The sequence below is a fragment of the Rutilus rutilus genome, assembly GCF_951802725.1.
Source record: "Rutilus rutilus genome assembly, chromosome: 2".
NCBI lineage: Eukaryota > Metazoa > Chordata > Actinopteri > Cypriniformes > Leuciscidae > Rutilus > Rutilus rutilus.
This window is the reverse complement of record NC_140210.1, coordinates 51,603,725-51,630,696: the sequence shown is the minus strand read 5'-3', so window position 1 is coordinate 51,630,696 and position 26,972 is coordinate 51,603,725. Positions and strand designations below refer to the sequence as shown.

At 42.5% G+C, this 26,972-nt stretch overlaps 1 protein-coding gene across 1 annotated transcript in view; it reads right to left on the bottom strand.

Annotated features, from left to right (window-relative positions):
• Positions 1 to 26,972, bottom strand: part of LOC311279612 (B-cell receptor CD22-like) — a gene marked incomplete at its 3' end in the record, with an annotated part of 58,950 nt that overhangs the window by 7,563 nt on the left and 24,415 nt on the right. The window lies entirely within an intron of this gene.

Below are 26,972 nucleotides of genomic sequence, written 5' to 3'. Positions count from 1 at the left end.
GATTGAGCCACGAGGGGGATTATAAAAGGATCCGGTTGATGGGCAGGAAAAGGTAGTCCTTTTTAAAAGTTCTTTTGTGCAGTTTGGCAGGGAAGTCGAAGTTTTGTGCTGGAGGTTTGGGGTAAGAAGTCTTTTGGGCGGACGCAGACGAGAGGAAATCTGTTGTTGTTGATTCACTGATCACATCGGGCAGAACACGAGAGGGCAGAACGATAAAGAACGGAGAGGACTGTGAGTAAAGAAGGAAGAGCTGGAACGCAGCGATATGATTGAACTGTGCGAATTCAACGAACAGACAAGTGTTATCTGCCAGTCCTATTAGGAAGTTATGCCTATAGTGTTCGCCACCTGCTACACACCTGTTAGTATGTGGTGAAACTGCCCCGGCGTCCGGTGAGTTCTATTCTGAAACTTTTCAATGCTAGTTGTGTTTCCATAGTCAACCGTCTACACAGTTTGGATGTACGGTTTGCCAGTGGAGCGGAGAGAGTCGGCTGGGACCACGACAAGAGACCCTATTCACTGTGAGTTGATGTGAGTTGCAGTGCTTAATGTGAAGTGAACACGTGTGATCATTTGAAGTGACTGAATTGTGCACTGGTGTGGAAACTGAAGTTTATGTCTGCCTGTTCTCCAGTCGTCTACTCGTGGGTTCTGAAGGCTAAACTGAAATTAACTAACTGCTGTGTGTTGAGCATATGCTGTGCAGGAATGCAGCTCGAACTCGTCTGAGTGGAAGAGGATTTATGAGAGATCTATGAATGCTGTTGACGATTGAAACCTGTATTCACTTCTGTGGTTCTGTGAACATAGAGAAACTGCCCTCTATCATCGAATACTGCCATCACTGCTCTGTGGTAAGAAGATCCAGTTGCTGAATGTCAAGTCTTCTATTCATCTCGATTGTTCTGTGAACATAGAGAAACTGCCCTCTGCTATTGAATGCTGTTGTCGCTGTCCTGTGGAGAGAAGACTCAGCTGTTGATGATTGAAATCTGCATTCACTTCTGTGGTTCTGTGAACATAGAGAGACTGCCCTCCGTCATCGAATACTGCCATCGCTGCTCTGTGGTAAGAAGATTCAGTTGCTGAATGTCAAGTCTTCTATCCACCATGATTGTTCTGTGAACATAGAGAAATTGTTCCTCTGCTATTGAATGCTGTTGCTGCTGTCCTGTGGAGAGAAGGCACAGCTGCTGCCGATTGAAACCTGTATTCACCTCTGTGGTTCTGTGAACGTAAAGAAACTGCCCTCTGCTATTGAATACTGCCATCGCTGCTCTGGGGTAAGAAGATTCTGTTGTTGAATGCCAAGCTTTCTATTTGCCATGATTGTTCTGTGAACACAGGGAAACCGCCCCCCTGCTATCGAATACTGCCATCGCTGCTCTGAGGATTGCCCTGTTAGTGGAAGTGGCCAACACCGTTCTGTGGGGAAGAGAGCGACGGTTGTTGCGACTCGACAGTTGTGGAGGGGGAGCTGCCCCCAGCCAGTGAGTGTGTCCCGTGGAAGGAACGAGAGAGTTCCTCGGTGGTCATCTGCGACGAAGTGCTGGAGCGCGGCTGATGCTTCCCCTGCCCGATCCTCCCCTCCATCCCAAAGAGAGGTGACACTCAAATAATTGATGCTGTCCTGTGAGATGAGTAACCCCCTTCCTTTGCTGTCAATTTCCTAATAGCACGTGCTCCAGTACTTACCTCCAGCCGAAGAGGAGTTGCTGTATAAATCCCTGCCAGTGCCTGAGCCAATACTTACCTCCAGCCGAAGAGGAGTTGCTGTGCAAACCCCTGCCAGTGCCTGAGCCATTACTTACCTCCAGCCGAAGAGGAATTGCTGTGTGAAACCCTGGCCAGTATCCGCCCCATTACTTGCGTCCGGCTGAAGAGGAACCACTGTGCGAAACCCCATCAGTGCTTGCTCCATCGTTTACCTCTGGTCGAGAGGAACTGTTGGGTGAACTACCCACGCGACCTGCTGGATTTAAGTGGAGATTGGACTTGTTTTTAACTAAATAAAATATATGTTTTGATTAATATCTTGTCTGGTCTGTCGTGTCTCTGGGTAACTCCTCGAGGTGGTACGTTGTGAAGAGGACTGAAGTCCACCCCGACCTGTGACATTTACATCCAATAAGAGATTATTAAAATCAAAGTGAGGAGATTGGGTGGTGGAGCGTTGATTGGGTTGATTAACTGAATGTGCTCCACTCGTGTTTAATTAGGTTTAATTATCTGAACGTGCTCTTCCCGAACTTTGTTATTAAAACATCATTAAATAAAAAGCACTTGAAACAATTATGATTCCTAACCATTTTATTTATACAAAACCTGTTATCAGTATTTTTGTACTTTTACTTAAATGTGCATATTAATTAACTTTAATTAAGGTAAACACACAAAACAAGAAATGTCATCTGGACCAGCACTTATTATTCTTATTCCATGGCCTACAGGGGCACTCTTCTGCTTTTTTTTAACACTAGAAGTGCCAGAATTCTAGAACTGCCGCAAGCGGTCATTTTGACCGCTAGATTCCAAACGCTATATCTTTAATGATAAATACCCAATTGAGAGATTAATGCATTTATTGTTTTATGTCTTTTAAAAACAAAACAACACCAAACTGTACATTTAAACAAGTTTAATTATACATTTATAAATAAATAATATCTGTAGATGTCCTGAACAAAATTACATGTTTCTGTTCGATCGCGCCCGCGACCGCCGACACACACACCATATTCCAGCATTGCAATCTTGACATTGCAGCCTGTTCATTATAGCTATAATAAAATATAATAATAAAATAGTCAACCTAACATATAAAAATTTCACTGCTCTGTTTGTCAGTAGCCTACAATTCGTATCATTTTGCGCGTGTGAATAGGATGATTTTTTCCGTCGATACTGGAACATGAGTGAAGTACAAAGCCTATAATAAAGAATAGTTTACCATTCAAATACATCGCAAATGTTGAAACATTTTGATTCTAATTAGAGAGTTACGTGAGCCCAACGCCGCTTACTTTCACTTTCGCTTATCCTATTTCATTTTGGCTTGTTTATAGTTATTTTTTTCATTCTTGTTCTGTTCTGAATATCATTACATTTAAATGATTTGTTGTTGAATATGTTTAGTGTATTTTTTTACCACATTTTATTGTTGTGTAGGCCTATATTAGTATAGCCTATAATAATACCGCGAAATTCAGTGCGGTCAATATGACCGCCTATGGCCGAAATAGGTAAATATGTTCATTTGTTTTTTTGCCTTGTGTAATTTATATGAAAAACATTTTAAATGAAAATACAGACACTTTTAGGAAAAGTCAGGTACCAGCAGGATTGTATTTATTATTTCAACAAAGTTATTGCAGATATAAAATTCAAAACGGTCAAAATGACCGCCATGGCCGTTCTAGTGTTAAAGGGGTCATACACTGGATTATTTTATTATTTTATAATGTTTCCCGGGGTGCCTTTATAATGTTAGTATGATTTTAACATCAAAAAGTGTCATAATTTATAAATAAAAGGCATTTTTCCAAGCCTGATTTTAGCCTCTGATTTGAACGCTCTGTTTGAAGGGGCGTGTCTGCTGTGAGACTTCAGTGTAAACACCTGTGATTGGCTGACATGTTTGCATATGAAATAGCTAGTATTACATGTGGAACTCTCTCTAAAACTTTTACTACGTTTTTACTATCGGTCTTTGTCAGACACGTGGGTTTGTTGTGTGTGACGTCACCGCGGCGCCATTTTTGAGGTATTGCTACTGACTGAGAATTAAAGAGATTACAGGAGTAGAAGTAAATAAAATAACTAAGATAACTAATAAGATAACTATCTAGATAAGAACTAAATATAACTCGCAAACCTGGAGAAGCAAAAGAAAATTGAGAAAAGGCCGTACCGAGATAAACTCGATAAAGATGCCAGGGACCGTTATTTGGAGAAATTGTCATCCATTCAGAACATAGATCCATATGAGCTGACTGCAGTAAGTTGGAGTGCTGACCCCGCATTGCCTCCATCCTCATATTTAGACATTGTCAATTATCTTGTTTATGGTATAAGCGCATATACCAGTGAACAATTAAAAAATATATAAATCTCTGGAAGGCCACAGACATTTCACCAATGGCTGGGTACAGGATTTACTGAACGTGTCAAATAAATTGTAATACTACCCTCTTTTCATGCATTTTTTTCTTTATTTTATTAATTACACAAACCAATACCTAACACAATAAAACAGAAACATTGTTCCAACAAAATAAGTCATCATCATGAATCATCATGATTCATGAAATCATGATTACTGAACTGCAGCCAAAGTGAGTTGTTGTCTACAGATCTTGCACTCACAACGGCTGAATGACACACCACTCAAGCCCTGGGCCATCATCAGCTTATCAGGGGCTATAACTTCTGGTCACTGCACATGTATGGCAGGAATTGCCGAAACATGCACACATGTTGCAGCTTTGCTCTTCAAGTTGGAAGCAGTAGTTAGATGCAGAGAGACAACAACAGTTACTGGCCAACCTGCATACTGGATGATACCAAGTAACATCACAAAAGTGAGAGCGGAGGTAGGACACAGAATAGACTTTACCTCTGCAAAAGCAAAAAGAAAGTGTCTTAATAATCTCCTGGATGGTGAGGTAGTAAATACCTGCTTTAAGGACTTCATCGAACACTTGTAGGTTCAATACTGCAACACAGGAGCAGTAGGAATCATATCTTGCACAACTGCAGAAAGCATCTCCAAAAGCTGCAATTCTGTCAACTTTACCTGGTTATTGTGATGCTTTTACAGACCCAGTACAGCCATTCTCAGCACCAGATTCACTGCGCAGTCTACATGATAAAAAAAATGGATGGCAGTGAACTGTCTGTCTTGCGCCAGTACTGCAAAACCATAGCAAGTAAAGTAAATGTTACACCTGAGCAGGCTGAGTTCATTGAAAGACAGACCAAAAAGCAGCACAAATGCTCATCTTGGTTTCACTTGCGCACTGGGAGAATTACTGCATCCAAAATGCATTCAGTCTTTGTGTCTGACTTTGACAACCCTGCGCTGTCTACAGTGAGAGCAGTTTGTTACCCCAACAGTGGTTCTACAAACCAGTGTCCTGCTACTGCATGGGGAAGACAAAATGAGGAAAATGGGAGGACACAGTATAAACTACAATCCATGAAACATCACTGTGACATGCAAATTAGTGAGTGTGGTTTCATCATAAACCCCAAGTTTCCTCAGGTTGGACGAGGCCAGATGGATTGGTGCAGTGTACCTGCTGTGGAAAAGGCTGCATCGAGATAAAGTGCCCGTATAAGTACCGTAACTTCTGTTTAGAAGTTGAGTGGTGAGCTTAAGCTAAAGGAGGGTAGTCCATACTACAAGCAAGTCCAGACACAAATTTTTGTGGCTGATGCGGAGTACTAACTTTAAAAGACGTGTTGCACCTGACCCACAGCTCTGGAATAATGTTCAAGGCACAGCAATTTTTTGAGTTTGTGTGTCTCCCTGAACTTGTAAGTGGTTACTTCACTCAGATGCCACTTAAACAGATTCCTGTTCCAGATGGGGAAAAAACTCAACAGACCTCTAAAATAGTACAGAAGAAGGGCAGGACCAGGAGAAGTGTTGAGAAGTTGTGGTGCATTTGCCGTGGGCCAGAAAGCAAGGACCACATGGTAGCCTGTGACAACCAAAACTGCACAATTGTGTGGTTTCATCTCACTCGTGTGGGGCTACAACATGCACCTGCCAAAGAAGACATTTGGATCTGTTCTCGTTGTTCCACATAAGCCCAAGCTGCTGTCTCGCATGTTAGATGTTTTCCTTCAAGCAAACTCACTCAGGTTTTTGTCAAAGTATTACTAGACACTACTAGACACAAGTAATAATAACTGTCCCCCCCTTGTTGACACTGTTCAGGTCACAAACACATTTTATCAAACACACATTTACAAACACACAGGTTATCAAAAACATGTTTGTTTTAAAACATACAATGCTACAAAAAAGGGCATGACCTAAAGTGTTAGTTTCTGCACTTTAATGTTTAATGTTTAAAGTTTAAACGTTTAAAAGTTTAAAGTTAATTAATGTTAATTCATTTAATGATTACTTGCATTCACAAATATATAAACTAGGCTATATAATAATAAATATATAATATTCTGTTCATGTGCATCACTGATTTGCACAGTTATCAATATTGTAATTGTCAAAATATGCAAGTATTGTTTTCATACTTCATTTAGCTGTCAAAAGTGAATAACAAAAAAACAAATTTATGAAAAATGTTGTCATACATGTTTTATTGTTAATGCAAGGCTGGTCAAGCAGGATAAAGCATCAGTACATTGCAATAGAGTGTTGTGGGTCTCTTCCTCAGTGTGTTGCTCGCCATCTCCGGTCGCTTGTGTCTCCTCAGCATGTGGCACAGCATCTCCATCAGCCTCGTGTGTCTCCTCAGTGTGTCTCCTCATCTCCATCAGCCTCGTGTGTCTCCTCAGTGTGTCTCCTCATCTCCATCAGCCTCGTGTGTCTCCTCAGTGTGTCTCCTCATCTCCATCAGCCTCGTGTGTCTCCTCAGTGTGTCTCCTCATCTCCATCAGCCTCGTGTGTCTCCTCAGTGTGTCTCCTCATCTCCATCAGCCTCGTGTGTCTCCTCAGTGTGTCTCCTCATCTCCATCAGCCTCGTGTGTCTCCTCAGCATGTGGCACAGCATCTCCATCAGCCTCGTGTGTCTCCTCAGTGTGTCTCCTCAGTGTGTCTCCTCAGTGTGTCTCCTCAGCATGTGGCACAGCATCTCCATCAGCCTCGTGTGTCTCCTCAGTGTGTCTCCTCATCTCCATCAGCCTCGTGTGTCTCCTCAGTGTGTCTCCTCATCTCCATCAGCCTCGTGTGTCTCCTCAGTGTGTCTCCTCATCTCCATCAGCCTCGTGTGTCTCCTCAGCATGTGGCACAGCATCTCCATCAGCCTCGTGTGTCTCCTCAGTGTGTCTCCTCAGTGTGTCTCCTCAGTGTGTCTCCTCAGCATGTGGCACAGCATCTCCATCAGCCTCGTGTGTCTCCTCAGTGTGTCGCTCACCACCTCCTTCAGCTGGCTGCAGTGTGTTTTTTCGTTGCTCCCTCTTACTTCGTCTTGCAGAGCGTGTAGTGTTGGTGTGAGAGATTTCTGTGTGACCCAGATGGAGGGAGGGTGCCCAGTCTGGGTCAGTCTCCATCATCTCATATGCAGGTTGACCTGCAATAACATGAAAAAGGTTTTAACTTCATAACATGGGACGAAAAGTGTTAACGATAATCATAGATTACATCACATATTTTGCATACAGGTTTCTGTAATGAAATGGTGAATCTGGTTTTAGTTTTCATTTTTATCGTTTAATTGATTTATTTCATTTTGGCAGAAAATGCCTTCCATACTGACCGAACGTTAGGAGCTGACGATCACCTAAAGCCTGCTTTATACCAGAGATGGTCTTATTACTGGGAGATACCAGGATCTGTGGATCTACCATAGTGGTACACCATAGTGGACATTATCGAGTGCACTCATTCAATCCCACAATGCACTGCAATAACGTGAATTGAAAAAATTAATCCCTGCATCTGAACAGAAGATGGCTGCGCAGCCGAATCATCCATCCATGCATATTCCAAACCGCTGGTCCAATGTGGCTACAGCATAATATAAAACAGGTATATCTCCACGCTAACGGCCGGTCTGAGACTGCTGGTCTGGCGCTGCTGTGGCGTGTGGCTCTGCGCTGGGCTAGTATTGTATGAGCGCATCACTAATAAAACTGATCACTTAAAGGGAAAGTTACAGGAACACAAAGACAGAATAACAGAAGCTGATAATATTGACCATAAAATGATAGAGTGTCCATTGTGAAGTGGCACAATTATGATTTTGTTCAGTATATTAGGGTAAAATGATCAATTATTATTTAAAGCTGAGAAATGCACATGTATCCACCAATGAACATCACTGTAGGTGTTTTTCCCCTCTGACTTAATTTTAGCATTTATATTTATATTTTTATACACAGCGATAATTCACCAGTTTTTAACTTTCATTTAATTCCACTATCATGTTTTTTAGCTATACAGAAATAAATGTCTTTTAGTGACTCATCACTGATGACCCCTGTCAATCATCAGTGGCTCCGCCCACAGAGCTCAGGATTGGTTCATTTGTGCTCCGCCTCTCACTGCAGAATCTTCCTGTTCTCACTCACTCTCTCTCTCTCTGTTTTAGACATGTATTTTACATCAAAGTTTTACTAAAAACCTGTATGTTTTACAAGTTTTGCTAAAACATTAGGTGTGTTTTATTGTTTTGGCTGCAAAATATACATTTGAAGAAATAATTCACACAAATGACATATTTACACACAGGCATTACATCTCATCTGACAAACACCAACATCAGCATCTTCAGGCGAGAACAACATCAAATCCACTTATTAATCTGACTATCTTTGAGGTCAAAACTTTTTTGATAATATTTTATAAATATATCTTTAAAACTTCAAGTGTTCCTACAAGACAATAAAGAGAGAGTAAGAGTGATTATTATTTCTTTTTACAAAACAAATCTCAGTAATCTCACGCGTATCTCTTCTAGAGTTTTAGAAGCGATTTGACAAAATACTAAAGTCTGCGAACACAATAAAACATTTCTCATCAAAGAGCAAATGATCTGAGCTGCTATTCATTTTTAAAGCTCCAGACTCTTGAATCATTTATGACTATTTTTATTTTTCAAAAATAATTTAGGAGACAAAGTTGATTATTCACACTGATGTTGATTTCAATATTAAGTCTGGGGGAAAGCTGATAATTCAATGTAATTCAATTGTTTCCTGAGCAATACAATTCCCTCAGAGCCTGAGACATATCAAGTTTTTTTTTAACAATAATGTTATATATGTTAAAGGAGTCATAACCTGCAAATTTCACTTTTCCACGAGAATCAATGTATGTTATGATTGCATAATGATTATACACTGGCCGGGAAGCCGATATTTAAAAGTGAAGCGTTTGTTTACCTCAGGGTTTGTAAAATAGCCCACGTGCACGCGCACTAAAAAACGAGATTTTGATTTCAGCCCCGACTTGACGTCAAGACGGGGCAGGATATACCATATATGGACACCGCAGCAGGAAGCCCGCCCTTCCCCTCTCCCCCTCATATTCAGTTCAGTCGTGAAAGATGGAGAAACCGAGTGCACACGTGAGTTGCTCTGTGGTTGACTGCCAGAAACAACATGCAAATGTGTTTTCTATACCAAAAACAGACCAAACTATCAGGGACCAGTGGATAAAATTAATTTTTAATGACGCTGTCCCAGCAACACTTTCAACTGGCTTATTGTTCGGTGTCTGCGCTAAACATTTTACGCCGGAATCATTCACAAATTTGGGCCAATATCAGGCGAAGTTGGCCACGAAGCTCCGTTTGAAAAAAGGTGCCATTCCAACCATCCGGGACTTGCCTGAAATTGAAACGGTAAGACTGTTTTTAATGCTCTACTGTGTGTAACAAACAGCAGCTAACTACTAATGCGGCTATTGTATGTAATGTTAAACACGGGGAATGGACTCTACGAATGCTAGCCATATCATTGTATTGATTTTTTTATAGAATAGATAAGGATAGGTAAATAAAACAAACAGTCAAGTAATAAGAAACTTATAGAAAAACATCACGTTACATGTCTGTAGAAGAAAAATATTAAATGTCTAAAAAACCAGAACGTGAAACAAGGCAAAAACACCACATGATAGCAAACGTTGATCTTGTCAGGCTTGTGTAGGGAGCCGAGGACGAGGACACAGGAACTGCGGTTTAGGTAATTTATTAACAAACTTAACTTCTATGAACATACAGGAACAAGGGAAAAGAAACTCCAGGACTTCAAAACACAACCATGAAATGACGACGACCAACAAACACTGAGGGAAAACACAGGGCTTAAATGAACTGGGACTAATGGGATAATTAACAGAACACAGGTGATGGGAATTTCTAATCAAACAGACAGGGAAAAACTAACAGGACTAAACCAAAATGACAAAGACAGGGGGAAACGAGTCACAAAAACTGAAAACACTGAAAAAGATTCAAAAACAGAACTCAAAACTTCAAACTGTCACAGTACCCCCCCCTCCCCAAAGGCGCGTCCTCGCGCCGTAAAAAACATCCAAAGGGGTGGGAGGGTGGGCGCCCTGGAGGCTGACGGGGGAGACAAGGCAAGGGAGATAAGGCAGGACGCCTCCAGGGCGGAGCAGGTTGCGGGCGTGGCCACGGTGGATCAGGCTGTGGGCGTGGCCACGGCGGAGCAGGCTGCGGGCGTGGCCAGGACGGAGCTGTCGGACCCTCGGGCGTCCAGGGCGGAGCTGTCGGACCCTCGGGCGTCCAGGGCGGAGCTGTCGGACCCTCGGGCGTCCAGGGCGGAGCTGTCGGACCCTCGGGCGTCCAGGGCGGAGCTGTCGGACCCTCGGGCGTCCAGGGCGGAGCTGTCGGACCCTCGGGCGTCCAGGGCGGCGCTGTCGGACCCTCGGGTGGCCATGGCGGTGAGGACCCTTCGGGCGGCCATGGCGGAGATGACCATTCGGGCGGCCATGGCGGAGATGACCCTTCGGGCAGCCATGGCGGAGATGACCATTCGGGCGGCCATGGCGGAGATGACCCTTCGGGCGGCCATGGCGGAGATGACCATTCGGGCGGCCATGGCGGAGATGACCCTTCGGGCGGCCATGGTGGTGAGGACCCTTCGGGTGGCCATGGTGGTGAGGACCTTTCGGGTGGCCATGCTGGTGAGGATCCTTCGGGTGGCCATGGCGGAGATGACCCTTCGGGTGGCCATGGCGGAGATGTTTTTTCTGGTGGCCATGGTGACACTGGGAACCTCGTCGGAGAGACCTCCGCGGTCCCCCTAACAGGTATACTGCGCCCCCCCAAAATTTTAATGGGGAAATTGTCCTCTAAGCTGGGCAGGACCAGCGGCGAAGAAGGCTCTGGCGCAGGATCAGCAAGCTCTGGATCAACGGGTGCTGAATCAATGGGCTTTGGATCAGCGGGGTCTGGCGCTGGATCAACGGGCTCTGGCACTGGATCAACGGGCTCTGGCGCTACGGGCCTTGGATCAACGGGCTCTGGATCAGCGGGCTCTGGATCAGCGGGCTCTGGATCAGCGGGCTCTGGATCAGCGGGCTCTGGATCAGCGGGCTCTGGATCAGCGGCCTCTGGATCAGCGGCCTCTGGATCAGCGGCCTCTGGATCAGCGGCCTCTGGATCAGCGGCCTCTGGATCAGCGGCCTCTGGATCAGCGGCCTCTGGATCAGCGGCCTCTGGATCAGCGGGCTCTGTGCTGGACGGGATCAACACATCATGGAACTCGGGACTGGACGGGACCAACACATCATGGGACTCGGGACTGGACGGGACCAACACATCATTGGACTCGGGACTGGACGGGACCAGCATCTTGGGGAATTCGGGACTGGACTCATGGGCCAGAACTGATGTGTGTGTGGCCCACACACACAGAATCGCCGCAGACATCACAATCAGCGCTGTGTCTTCTTGAGTGGACTCACATGTAACGTGCTCAATCTCTGGCTGACAGGTGACGGGTTCAGCTTCAGGTGGGCAGACTATGGGTTCTGGTTCTGGCGGATTGACGATGGATTCAGGACATACCGGATTCGGAACTGGTTTGAGTGGAAAATCCTCCACCACGTAGTCCGACCCACACACCCACAGCGTGTGGTCCACAAACTCCAGGAAAGTCTGATCGAGATTTTCTACCAGAATCAGCTGGGCAAGAGGGTCCCTTAATCCACCCCAGAAACCTTGTGTCAATTCCTCTTCTTCCCACGTCACGTCATCGTAGAGATCCATGTAAAGCCCCACATACTCTTCCAGTGAGCATTCACCTTGAAAGAGGATAGGTGTGTTAAATGAATTCACCTTTTTCCTCCGGTTACATCTCCTCTGGCTCATTCTTGGTTCTTTTAGGGTAGTTTTTGTTTAAGGTTGGTCGTTCTGTCAGGCTTGTGTAGGGAGCCGAGGACGAGGACACAGGAACTGCGGTTTAGGTAATTTATTAACAAACTTAACTTCTATGAACATACAGGAACAAGGGAAAAGAAACTCCAGGACTTCAAAACACAACCATGAAATGACGACGACCAACAAACACTGAGGGAAAACACAGGGCTTAAATGAACTGGGACTAATGGGATAATTAACAGAACACAGGTGATGGGAATTTCTAATCAAACAGACAGGGAAAAACTAACAGGACTAAACCAAAATGACAAAGACAGACATTTGTGCTCCGCCTCTCACTGCAGAATCTTCCTGTTCTCACTCACTCTCTCTCTCTCTGTTTTAGACATGTATTTTACATCAAAGTTTTACTAAAAACCTGTATGTTTTACAAGTTTTGCTAAAACATTAGGTGTGTTTTATTGTTTTGGCTGCAAAATATACATTTGAAGAAATAATTCACACAAATGACATATTTACACACAGGCATTACATCTCATCTGACAAACACCAACATCAGCATCTTCAGGCGAGAACAACATCAAATCCACTTATTAATCTGACTATCTTTGAGGTCAAAACTTTTTTGATAATATTTTATAAATATATCTTTAAAACTTCAAGTGTTCCTACAAGACAATAAAGAGAGAGTAAGAGTGATTATTATTTCTTTTTACAAAACAAATCTCAGTAATCTCACGCGTATCTCTTCTAGAGTTTTAGAAGCGATTTGACAAAATACTAAAGTCTGCGAACACAATAAAACATTTCTCATCAAAGAGCAAATGATCTGAGCTGCTATTCATTTTTAAAGCTCCAGACTCTTGAATCATTTATGACTATTTTTATTTTTCAAAAATAATTTAGGAGACAAAGTTGATTATTCACACTGATGTTGATTTCAATATTAAGTCTGGGGGAAAGCTGATAATTCAATGTAATTCAATTGTTTCCTGAGCAATACAATTCCCTCAGAGCCTGAGACATATCAAGTTTTTTTTTAACAATAATGTTATATATGTTAAAGGAGTCATAACCTGCAAATTTCACTTTTCCACGAGAATCAATGTATGTTATGATTGCATAATGATTATACACTGGCCGGGAAGCCGATATTTAAAAGTGAAGCGTTTGTTTACCTCAGGGTTTGTAAAATAGCCCACGTGCACGCGCACTAAAAAACGAGATTTTGATTTCAGCCCCGACTTGACGTCAAGACGGGGCAGGATATACCATATATGGACACCGCAGCAGGAAGCCCGCCCTTCCCCTCTCCCCCTCATATTCAGTTCAGTCGTGAAAGATGGAGAAACCGAGTGCACACGTGAGTTGCTCTGTGGTTGACTGCCAGAAACAACATGCAAATGTGTTTTCTATACCAAAAACAGACCAAACTATCAGGGACCAGTGGATAAAATTAATTTTTAATGACGCTGTCCCAGCAACACTTTCAACTGGCTTATTGTTCGGTGTCTGCGCTAAACATTTTACGCCGGAATCATTCACAAATTTGGGCCAATATCAGGCGAAGTTGGCCACGAAGCTCCGTTTGAAAAAAGGTGCCATTCCAACCATCCGGGACTTGCCTGAAATTGAAACGGTAAGACTGTTTTTAATGCTCTACTGTGTGTAACAAACAGCAGCTAACTACTAATGCGGCTATTGTATGTAATGTTAAACACGGGGAATGGACTCTACGAATGCTAGCCATATCATTGTATTGATTTTTTTATAGAATAGATAAGGATAGGTAAATAAAACAAACAGTCAAGTAATAAGAAACTTATAGAAAAACATCACGTTACATGTCTGTAGAAGAAAAATATTAAATGTCTAAAAAACCAGAACGTGAAACAAGGCAAAAACACCACATGATAGCAAACGTTGATCTTGTCAGGCTTGTGTAGGGAGCCGAGGACGAGGACACAGGAACTGCGGTTTAGGTAATTTATTAACAAACTTAACTTCTATGAACATACAGGAACAAGGGAAAAGAAACTCCAGGACTTCAAAACACAACCATGAAATGACGACGACCAACAAACACTGAGGGAAAACACAGGGCTTAAATGAACTGGGACTAATGGGATAATTAACAGAACACAGGTGATGGGAATTTCTAATCAAACAGACAGGGAAAAACTAACAGGACTAAACCAAAATGACAAAGACAGGGGGAAACGAGTCACAAAAACTGAAAACACTGAAAAAGATTCAAAAACAGAACTCAAAACTTCAAACTGTCACAGTACCCCCCCCTCCCCAAAGGCGCGTCCTCGCGCCGTAAAAAACATCCAAAGGGGTGGGAGGGTGGGCGCCCTGGAGGCTGACGGGGGAGACAAGGCAAGGGAGATAAGGCAGGACGCCTCCAGGGCGGAGCAGGTTGCGGGCGTGGCCACGGTGGATCAGGCTGTGGGCGTGGCCACGGCGGAGCAGGCTGCGGGCGTGGCCAGGACGGAGCTGTCGGACCCTCGGGCGTCCAGGGCGGAGCTGTCGGACCCTCGGGCGTCCAGGGCGGAGCTGTCGGACCCTCGGGCGTCCAGGGCGGAGCTGTCGGACCCTCGGGCGTCCAGGGCGGAGCTGTCGGACCCTCGGGCGTCCAGGGCGGAGCTGTCGGACCCTCGGGCGTCCAGGGCGGCGCTGTCGGACCCTCGGGTGGCCATGGCGGTGAGGACCCTTCGGGCGGCCATGGCGGAGATGACCATTCGGGCGGCCATGGCGGAGATGACCCTTCGGGCAGCCATGGCGGAGATGACCATTCGGGCGGCCATGGCGGAGATGACCCTTCGGGCGGCCATGGCGGAGATGACCATTCGGGCGGCCATGGCGGAGATGACCCTTCGGGCGGCCATGGTGGTGAGGACCCTTCGGGTGGCCATGGTGGTGAGGACCTTTCGGGTGGCCATGCTGGTGAGGATCCTTCGGGTGGCCATGGCGGAGATGACCCTTCGGGTGGCCATGGCGGAGATGTTTTTTCTGGTGGCCATGGTGACACTGGGAACCTCGTCGGAGAGACCTCCGCGGTCCCCCTAACAGGTATACTGCGCCCCCCCAAAATTTTAATGGGGAAATTGTCAGGTTTTGACACATGGCTGGATGAGGCAGGGGGCGAAAGCAGTTCTGGGCTGGACAGGACCAGCGGCGAAGAAGGCTCTGAGCTGGGCAGGACCAGCGGCGAAGAAGGCTCTAAGCTGGGCAGGACCAGCGGCGAAGAAGGCTCTAAGCTGGGCAGGACCAGCGGCGAAGAAGGCTCTGGCGCAGGATCAGCAAGCTCTGGATCAACGGGTGCTGAATCAATGGGCTTTGGATCAGCGGGGTCTGGCGCTGGATCAACGGGCTCTGGCACTGGATCAACGGGCTCTGGCGCTACGGGCCTTGGATCAACGGGCTCTGGATCAGCGGGCTCTGGATCAGCGGGCTCTGGATCAGCGGGCTCTGGATCAGCGGGCTCTGGATCAGCGGGCTCTGGATCAGCGGGCTCTGGATCAGCGGGCTCTGGATCAGCGGCCTCTGGATCAGCGGCCTCTGGATCAGCGGCCTCTGGATCAGCGGCCTCTGGATCAGCGGCCTCTGGATCAGCGGGCTCTGTGCTGGACGGGATCAACACATCATGGAACTCGGGACTGGACGGGACCAACACATCATGGGACTCGGGACTGGACGGGACCAACACATCATTGGACTCGGGACTGGACGGGACCAGCATCTTGGGGAATTCGGGACTGGACTCATGGGCCAGAACTGATGTGTGTGTGGCCCACACACACAGAATCGCCGCAGACATCACAATCAGCGCTGTGTCTTCTTGAGTGGACTCACATGTAACGTGCTCAATCTCTGGCTGACAGGTGACGGGTTCAGCTTCAGGTGGGCAGACTATGGGTTCTGGTTCTGGCGGATTGACGATGGATTCAGGACATACCGGATTCGGAACTGGTTTGAGTGGAAAATCCTCCACCACGTAGTCCGACCCACACACCCACAGCGTGTGGTCCACAAACTCCAGGAAAGTCTGATCGAGATTTTCTACCAGAATCAGCTGGGCAAGAGGGTCCCTTAATCCACCCCAGAAACCTTGTGTCAATTCCTCTTCTTCCCACGTCACGTCATCGTAGAGATCCATGTAAAGCCCCACATACTCTTCCAGTGAGCATTCACCTTGAAAGAGGATAGGTGTGTTAAATGAATTCACCTTTTTCCTCCGGTTACATCTCCTCTGGCTCATTCTTGGTTCTTTTAGGGTAGTTTTTGTTTAAGGTTGGTCGTTCTGTCAGGCTTGTGTAGGGAGCCGAGGACGAGGACACAGGAACTGCGGTTTAGGTAATTTATTAACAAACTTAACTTCTATGAACATACAGGAACAAGGGAAAAGAAACTCCAGGACTTCAAAACACAACCATGAAATGACGACGACCAACAAACACTGAGGGAAAACACAGGGCTTAAATGAACTGGGACTAATGGGATAATTAACAGAACACAGGTGATGGGAATTTCTAATCAAACAGACAGGGAAAAACTAACAGGACTAAACCAAAATGACAAAGACAGGGGGAAACGAGTCACAAAAACTGAAAACACTGAAAAAGATTCAAAAACAGAACTCAAAACTTCAAACTGTCACAGATCTCAATAACCACTGTAAGCTGATAAAAAAATTCGACTACATCTCCGTTAATGTAATCTACATTAAATAAAAGGTAAACCTATTTGGGAGAAATTAGCAACAAATGTTTTAGCTCGTTAGTCAAAATGATTGTCTTTACCATTCAGAGACATCTTGATGTAGACGTCCTTCCATCGACTCCACATCTTCCCTTTCCAGCTCAGGTTCAGAGTCTGGCTCAAACATATACGGTTGAATCCCGTAGGTCGCGGCCAGGTCGGGTTCATTCACAACTTGCGCCATGATGTCAGTTTGTAATGATGCTGAAGTTACCTGCGGTGTCAACCCCCCTCCTTCCTTCAACCAATCAACGCGCCCCTCATTTGCATTATTAAAATGACCGTCCACGACAGCCAAAACATCGCATCAGATCTCACGAGACAATAATGCCTTCAGAAATAAAGGTTTTTGGAGGTCTGTTTTTATTTTTTTTCCACTTTTCTTTTTTAGAAGGGCATGAAAGACTATAATACAGCAGTAGGTATCCAAATTAAGACTAGGTTATGACTCCTTTAATATAAATAATGTACACTTTGCATTACAGCTGTAGTCAAGTGTGAAAGCAGTCGTCACACAGAGTCAAAGCACTGCATCTTGGGGTAAAAGAAACAAGTGAATCAATAATATGTGTGACTCTGTGTGTCTCGAGTCGCACGGGTATATTTGTGGCAATAGCCACCAATACATTGTTTGGGTCAAAATTATAGATTTTTCTTTTATGCCAAAAATCATTAGGATATTAAGTATAGATCATGTTCCATGGAGATATTTTGTACATTTCCTACTGTAAAGATATAAAACATTTATTTGTGTGAGTAAATGCAGCACAATCGCCAACATAAATGTAAAACTTTAAAGGAGATTTTCTCAATGTTTAGATTTTTTTGCACCCTCAGATTTTCTAATAGTTGTATCTCGACCAAATATTGTATTTCAAATATTTATTCAGCTTTATAAATTGAATAAATCTCAATTTCCAAAAATTGACCCATGTGACTGGTTTTGTGGTCCAGGGTCACATATCGTCAATAAAACAGCTTTACTGTATCGTGTACTTTTTAATTAATTAATTAATTTCCTCATTATACATTTACAATCTCTTATTTTCACTAGCCTGTCAAGACAGATTATGTGTAATGCTGCATTAGTCCCACACACCGTAATATCTGACTGGTTTCTCTACTTTGGGGAAATTGTTCGTTTATTTGTTCTACATTTTGGCTGTTTCCTTCTTTGTTTATATAATGTTCTCAATAAAAAAATAAAAATAAATGTGATTGGTTTTCATTCATTCTGCGAAACTGTGACGTGTCATCAAAAAGAAAAGTGAACCCAATCTTTTCCAGAAGGGTCTTTCCATGAATTAGTCAAGTGTACATGTGATGCTCACTGGGAAATGTTCCTTACAAATGTATCTGTTTTTCCACACACCACACAAAGAAACAGTGCATAAACTGAAATAAGATTGAATTTAAGACACAAGAAGTAATATTTGATGCCTAATATTTTATTTATCAGACAGCTTAACAGAAGAATAAATTTCGATATGATTATGTCATGGCAACCCCGTTTCAAACACTATCCCTTTTAGTTTCTACAACAGTAATATAATAATTAATTTGTATTTCTTTTAATCTCAAGGGGCTCTTTTATGTTCATTTGAAACACATATTTCCCTCCATCAGGGGTATTTGGTCTCTGAAAACTTATTTACATTTTATTACTATTACCCACAAATATAAATATTTTCCTTTTTTCTTCGCTGTCTGCTTGAGATCTGAAACTGAAAGAGACTCTGTCGATCCTGACTAGAGAGAAGGAAGGAGGAGGGTAAAGCAGTTGGATGCCAATGTAATCTGAGATATTGTTTATGTCCCATCAAAGAACAATAATTCACAAGTCAACCACTAGAGGTCCTACCAGTGCTGTGAATCCAGTAAAGACATTACAGACTTAAATATCTTGAAGGTTAATCAGGTTTATTGAAGCACTGGTCCTAGTTGTAAAAACAGAGTAAAACAGGCAGAGGAAACTCTATTAAAATACATTAATACATAAAATGAAATATATTTGAATATTAATAAGTTCACTTGTCTGATTTCTAATCGTACGCCCCAATCTGAAGAGCAAAAAATAATGAATAACAACAAACTCTATACTAACAGATTAAACTCAAACAAACTTCAAAAAGTACAATTATATATATATACACACTGGTACTGGTTAAATTGCTACTGGTTAAGCTGGTCCAACATTCCAGCAATCATTCATTCCACAATCTGAACAGTTGATCGCCTAAACAATCAAAACAAACAGGAGCACAACAATATTATAGCCCAGATTATATGATCTGTGGTTGTTAAAATAGTACTGGTTAAGCTGGTGCTGGTTAAGTTCCACCAATCATTCATTAAATGATTGAACACAGGCTTTGTGTTTGCTGGTCTCTATCACTCATTTGACGCTGCTGTAGATCACTGATGCATCTTCCACAATCTGAACAGTTGATCGCCTAAACAATCAAAACAAACAGGAGCACAACAATATTATAGCCCAGATTATACCATGGGCTGTTTAAATACTCGATTCTGATTGGCTGGAAGGTGTGCAGTAAAACCGTTTAATGCACAGGTAGTTCCAGTCAGTTTGATTACAGTTCGAAATTAATCCGCTACATTGGTAACCATAGTAACACAGATACACTTGCAAGCAGAGTGAGAGACGCATATGAAAACGTTTAGGTAGGCTAAATCGATGATTTTTGAATATCGTTTAATTTGTATCAGTGTTGCCTGTCATTCATAAATAATTGTAATAAATCCATTAAAGAATCATTAAGTTAGCTATATATTTATATTTATTATATGTAATATTATATATATATATATATATTATAGTATATTATTATTATATTTATATTTATATATATATTTATTTAGCTATATGCTTAAGCAATGAGGGGACTGTTAAAGAAGAGATCGACGCACACAGGTAACTCGCGCACGTCTCTCTCTCTCTCTCTCTCTGTTCCTTCTCCTTCAGTTCTCTGTCTCTCTCTTTTAATAATGAATTTAAATAAATGTGAATTCATTCAAATAAAAGCAATCCGATGGCTCTACTTTATTTAAAGCGGACGGAGTGCAAGAACTGACGAGCCTTAACTTAAGAAATAACCGTCATTTTTACACGTCTGTTAAAAAATTACACTGTAAACATCAGTTACAGCTTTAACTTATTTTTAACTTGGCAAATAACCAAGGTATAAGCGGGATAATCCACGGCTAGCCATGCATTAAATAATTTTAATGCACTTCGTAGAGGCAACCACCCGACGCGAACTACGTTGTGCATTAAAATCCTTTAATGCATGGCTAGCCGTGGATTATCCCTTACTTATATGATCTGTGGTTGTTAAGATAATACTGGTTAAGTTGGTACTGGCTAAGCTGGTGCTGGTTAAGCTGGTACTGGTTAAGTTGGTGCTGGTTAAGCTGGTACTGGTTAAATTTGAACTGGTAATGTTGGTACTGGTTAAGCTGGTACTGGTTAAGCTTGTACTGGTTAAGTTGGTGCTGGTTAAGCTTGTGCTGGTTAAGCAGGTGCTGGTTAAGATAGTGCTGGTTAAGCTGGTACTGGTTAAGTTGGTGCTGGTTAAGCTGGTACTGGTTAAGCTTGTACTGGTTAAGTTGGTGCTGGTTAAGCTTGTACTGGTTAAGTTGGTGCTGGTTAAGTTGGTGCTGGTTAAGCTGGTACTGGTTAAGTTGGTACTGGTTAAGCTGGTACTGGTTAAATTTGAACTGGTAATGTTGGTACTGGTTAAGCTGGTACTGGTTAAGCTTGTACTGGTTAAGTTGGTGCTGGTTAAGCTTGTGCTGGTTAAGCAGGTGCTGGTTAAGTTAGTGCTGGTTAAGCTGGTACTGGTTAAGTTGGTGCTGGTTAAGCTGGCACTGGTTAAGTTGGTACTGGTTAAGTTTGAACTGGTAATGTTGGTACTGATTAAGTTGGTGCTGGTTAAACTTGTACTGGTTAAGCTGGTACTGGTTAAGTTGGTACCGGTTAAGCTGGTACTGGTTAAGCTTGTACTGGTTAAGTTGGTGCTGGTTAAGCTGGTACTGGTTAAGTTGGTGCTGGTTAAGCTGGCACTGGTTAAGTTGGTACTGGTTAAGTTTGAACTGGTAATGTTGGTACTGGTTAAGCTGGTACTGGTTAAGCTGGCACTGGTTAAGTTTGAACTGGTAATGTTGGTACTGGTTAAGTTGGTGCTGGTTAAGTTGGTGCTGGTTAAGCTGGCACTGGTTAAGTTAGAACTGGCTAAGTTGGTACTGGTTAAGTTGGTGCTGGTTAAGTTGGTGCTGGTTAAGCTGGCACTGGTTAAGTTAGAACTGGTTAAGTTGGTACTGGTTAAGTTGGTATTGGTTAAGTTGGTGCTAGTAAAGTTGTTTTTCTCACCTCACTGCAGCATTAGGCTGATGAACTCTTATATTGTCATATTGACATTCATTCTCCTCTGCTCTCTTCATCTCTGTCTTTCTGTAATGTTGGACAGTTGCGTACATAATGTCCTCAGTATCTCTGGATTCAGGAGTTTTTCTTCTTATTTTTTGGGGTTTCACACTGGCATACAGAGCATTATTGGCTGAATCCAGTTCAGAAAGAGGCTTGTCATGGACTGAAACGCTCTGTGACGCATCAGAATCGAGATCATTCTGAAATACAAGAACATTTTCAATTATTATTAAGACATGTAAATCAGTTTGATCTGAAGATTCTCAGTACCAAAGATCAAAGATCAAGTACCAGGTTAGATCAAATCAATGTAGTGATGTAAAATACACGTACATTTCATTGATTCACACATGGAGTGGAGAAGAATAGGGCAGAATGAGTAAATGAAGTGACATGTTCAATCATCACACTAAATGTTAAAGGGATGGTTCGGAGTAAAATCAACCTAAGGTCCTTTGCACCATGTCCTCGAGCCCAACACCCCCCAGAAGCCTTTCTCCCTTGGTCGAACATTATTAAAGTTAGAGCTTTTTTAGAGATATCAGCTGACTGGCTTAGTGCAGGCGCTAATGGATCCAAGGATGTATCTCGGGTCCATCAGGAGTTTATTTAAATAACACTTGCCTGACGGCTCATGCTACCGCTAACCCGAACGTCGACGTCAGAGTCCTGCACGGGTCCGATTTTGTAAATCCGCACCCGCCCGTACCCGCAGCACTAATTAAAATCCGCACCCGACCCACTTAAAATGGACCTGACCACCCGACCCGCAACCAAGTTCAAACACGCCCTGCACACCACACACACTTAACAGTGTTAAATATGAAAAATCCTGTTCGATAGAACTGCTTTGTTACCACAGTTTCTGCGTGCTTCCTCAGGGATGAAGTTCCACATTTGCGGCTATCCAACACGAAAATGCAGCAAAGCCTTTCACAATATTGTTTTCTTCATCTCCATTAGCTATTCTTTTCTTCAACTCCTCAGCATCCATCTCGACGACTGGTTATGATGAATTTTTTAAAGTGAAAGTAGGTATAGAGACTCCTGGGAGGGCGTGGGCACAAATAAACTGATGTGGATTTTAAATTATTTTATCAACTTGAAATACAGGCATATTTTTGTAAATGTGCTCCTAAAATTTTTACGTTTGCACGTGATTGTTTTAAACCCATGTTTAGACCCGTGTTTAGCCGGTGTCCGACCCGACCCGCACCCGTATCCGACACAGTTGGACATTTTTCACCCGTTTGAGCAAAATTTGTGGGTCACCCGGCCGCGGGTACCCGAACCCGTGCAGGACTCTGGTCGACGTCACTTGAGGGGTTTGGGAAAAGCACATAAAAGTCCTGGCAGAAAGCGATGCATAAGGATGTAGTGTAACCATGCACACCCAGTTCTAGAAATGCACTAATATTTTGTTGGTAGTATGAGTTTGCAACCATTATTAGTTAACACTAAGTTGTTAACACTTCGGAAAAAATAATAATTCGTTGTTACACTACATCCTTATGCATTGCTTTCTGCCAGGACTTTTATGTGCTTTTCCCAGACCACTGAAGTGACGTCGACGATGATTAAACCATGGAAAATTAGTGTTTACTTCAGTTTTATTTATTAATTTATTTTTGTGTTGATAAAGTCTTTGATAATGTTAGTTTGCCATCAGTTCGTACAGTTACAGTCTGAGACACAGATAACGGCTGATCGACTGATTTTCTGCTTCTGTAAAGTCATGTTGTGTGTGGATGATTTACCTCTTTCACTGTGAGATCTTCAGCTTTAACACTCCTTTGTTTCTTCCTGTTATAATCACAGACATTAACAGCATATGGACGAATGTATTCAATTAAGAGACAATATGAACGCTGTTTTTAAAGATTACTAATAATCAAACACAAATTAGCCATTTTCTTCTACATCAGACCAAAAGTGAACTTATACAATCACTGCAGTTTTTTAACTCACAGTATAAACAGGATGATGATGAAGATGATGAAGAAGACTAATCCTCCAGATGCCGCTGTGATCATAATCACATTCCTACCAGCAACATGATGAACTGAAAGAGGAAGATCATCATGATTAACTCTCCAAACTGATGAATGATGTGAAGATACAGGAGTGTGTTAATAAAAGCTTCACCTGTGACAGTTACAGCGTCTGATCTCTGAGACTCACAATAAATATTAGAAAATTATGAATTTGAAGTTTTTGAACAATGTGTAAACGATCATTAACTCACACATGATGTTTAAAGTCACAGTATCAGAGTATTTCTCTCCATGTTCATTGATGGACTTGCACTTGTATTCTCCACTGTCATTAGAGCTGATCTTTGAGATGTTGTAGATTCTTCCAGATCCTACAATCGTTCCTCCTTTAAACCAGCTGAAATTCAGAGCAGGAGGGTTTGAGTCACTGATGCAGTTCAGAGTCACTGAATGTCCCTCCACTATTACACCAGATGGACTGATGGACACTGAGACGCTCTTTGGAGGATCTACAAAGACAACAAGTGTAAAAAATACATAGTTTTTGAGAACTATGCTTAGTTGCTTCAACTATGCTTCAACTCATGCTTAGTTGAGACTTATAAATCTCCCTCCACTATTACACCAGATGGACTGATGGAGATCACAGGTTTCACTGGAGGATCTACAGATGTCAGGTAAAAGTATTTATCAGAGACGGCTGGTGGAAAATGTTCTAGGAAAGGCTGCAGTTGGTTATTATTGGACAATTTCAGCAAACATCCCAGTTTAATGTTTCACTGTTTAATGCTAAAACAGTGAAAGTTAAAGAAAAAGTTTAAGCTAAAAAGTTAACAGAAGAAAAACTATTAAGACTAGTATTTGAGAGGCTTGAAACCTTTTAAATACAGACAAATGTTTTTTTCAAGTTCTTGATTAAGTTTAAGGAAGATTCTCACAAAACAGTTTTTTCTGCAAGATGTTTTAACTTTTTTAACTTTTCCTAATTAACGATGAATGTAAATAGTGCAACCGCAAAAACTGAGAGGACATTACATTTGTTTAGAGTTTTTTTTATATACATAATTACAAGTCAATGTGCGATACCATACATGACCACATGGAGATGCCAAAAGACCACTAGCGGTGAGCGGGCAATACTTCCACACATGCTAGCATGAAGAAACTTATAGTGCTTCTCATTTCTAATTTGTGCATCCTCGTTTCCTTTGTGGCAATGGGACGTAACTTCTCCCTTCCCTCCTTCAGGGAACAGGAGTTACATTAGTAACCTAGACGTTCCCATTCAGTCATCACTATGAGTTACGTCAGTGACTGATGAATTGGGATCCCTGAGAAATACGCCACAAACACTGTCTTCCAGCTCCTTGTGTAAACCGCCTGATCCCCCGCACCCTTGGAGAAGGAGAGGGCTTTACACAGAGAAGTCAATCACTAGTGTTCCTACTTGTTCCCACACAGTGAGGATATTGGATAACACTGGGAAAGCGTGCCTACTCGTTGTTGTGCGTTCAAGTCATCTCGTAAAGATTGTATTTTCGTATCCCGAACGAGTGGGAAGCTCGGGATTTTCTTTAAAGGGGTCATATAATGCCATTTTTTGTACAAGCTAATATGATTCTTTAGGGTCTAAATTAAAAGTTTGTAATATACTTTAATTAAAAATTCTCATTAGTATTGTAAGAAAACACTCATTTTACCTGGTCAAAAACAGCTCTGTTTTCAGCACGCCGTTTAAGTGCATGTGTCTTTAAATGATAATGAGCTTTGCTCACCCCCCCGACCCCCCGCCCCTCTGTTCTGTGCACACACTGTTTGTAACACAATAACACAATAACCATAATGCGTTGTTCGTTATAAACGTGGGATTATGAATTATATTGAGAACGTCGTACATAGAAAACATGTCGTAATGTTCCCTGAGTGTAAACAGCCGCATTCATCGTGAAGCGTGCAGCAAGCGATTTGCAAAGATTAATATAAAGATTAATATAAATATTAATGTAAAGGTTAATAAAACGTTACACTCACTTCAGTTCTTCTGGAGGTGCAGCAGGAACACGAATAGTTGGTACCGATCCTTTTTTCAGGAGCAGCTTCTTAGCAAAACCAGCTTTATACTGACCCTCGTTTGTAAAGCAGTCTGGTGTGTGAAATGATTCGCGCAAACATGAAAGCATTGACGTTGATCGTAGGGAATATTCCCTTCGAAAACAAACTCAGCCACTGCGTCTTCAGCGGTTCGGATTTAGGAACATCAACCAAATTATTACACCCAAGAACAAACACCACAATCGCTTAGACGCCATTCTGCTCCAGCATATCAACAATGCACTGTGATCAACAATCGTGGGAGGGGCGTCAATTTTGTGACGTCCCAAAATCGAACGGCTTGATTTCAGAGAGTGTAAAACATATAAGGAGATTTAAAAAAAAACATTGGATGGATTTTTATCATTTTATGATGGTTGTGTACAGGCACTGCCAACACACATTTCAGTACAATCAACTTGTAAAAGTGCATGTACCATTATATGACCCCTTTAAGGCCCGATCTCTATGAGTTGGGGCGTGTCGGTGAGAAACACAGTGGAATACCACAATACTTACAGGCATTTAGCAGTCTTTGCTAGACTTTTCTATTTACAGTGAAGTAAGCTAATTGCTTGCCCAGAATACGATGGCATTATAATATAACAATGTAATATGTAACAATAAAGTTTGCAGTGGCTTCATAAATGAATTAAAAACATAAAAGTACACCTGATGCACATTTCTTTGTTCTTCATTTTGTAGAACTAGAGTTTAAGAACCTTGCTGTATTCTTGTGTAATTAGTTCGTACACCGGCATCTTACTCTGACGAAAGTGACTTTAACGCACATGACGTCTTAAACACGACTTCCCACTTCATAAATACGAACTTCCGAATACGACTTGAATGCACCATAGGATCATAGGATATGGCCTCAGCGACCTTCGTAAAAACTAGTTTTTCATTAACCGTTAACCGAGGCCCTTAGCGGTTAATACTCGGTTAACCATAGTGTGCACGCCGCAACCCCGAGATAGGCGTAATTTGCGGGTGAGACATGTCCCCACCACTATTTTCTAAGGTCGATATTGTCCCCACCACTTTTGAAACATCTCGCGGCACGAATACCAATACAAATAAACAAAACATCTCCAGTTAACTAACAGAGCATTCATTTCGTTCGTTTTTTTTTTAGGCGATCTAGCGCTGAAATGTTTTGTTTTTTAAATCAAGTGATCAAAGTGCTCGGTGCCGCTGCGATCGAGAAGGGTCTTGTAAAACGTGCGGAGGTATTATTAATTCGTGGCCACGAAACAATTCACCTGAATATTCACCAATTCACAAAAAAAAAAAAAGGAATAAAAAGCTGTACGAGAATAGTCGGCCTTCACTGAAGAGCTATCTTCACAGGTAAGAAAAACAGTTTTATAATTATTATTAATTCGTGGCCACGAAATAATTCACCTGAATATTCACCAATTCACAAAAAATAGGTGTTTAGCATTCACTAATTAATAGTATCAAACTGTTTTTGGCCACGTTGTAATTCGTTAAATCAAAATGAGGGAGGGAATTAGTTCAACGTGTCCACGATTTATTAAAACGAGAGAACAAATAAGTCGTCGTAACAACTAATTATTTAGATCAGTGGACAGGGCGCATAAGAACAAACAGTGAGAGAGAGAG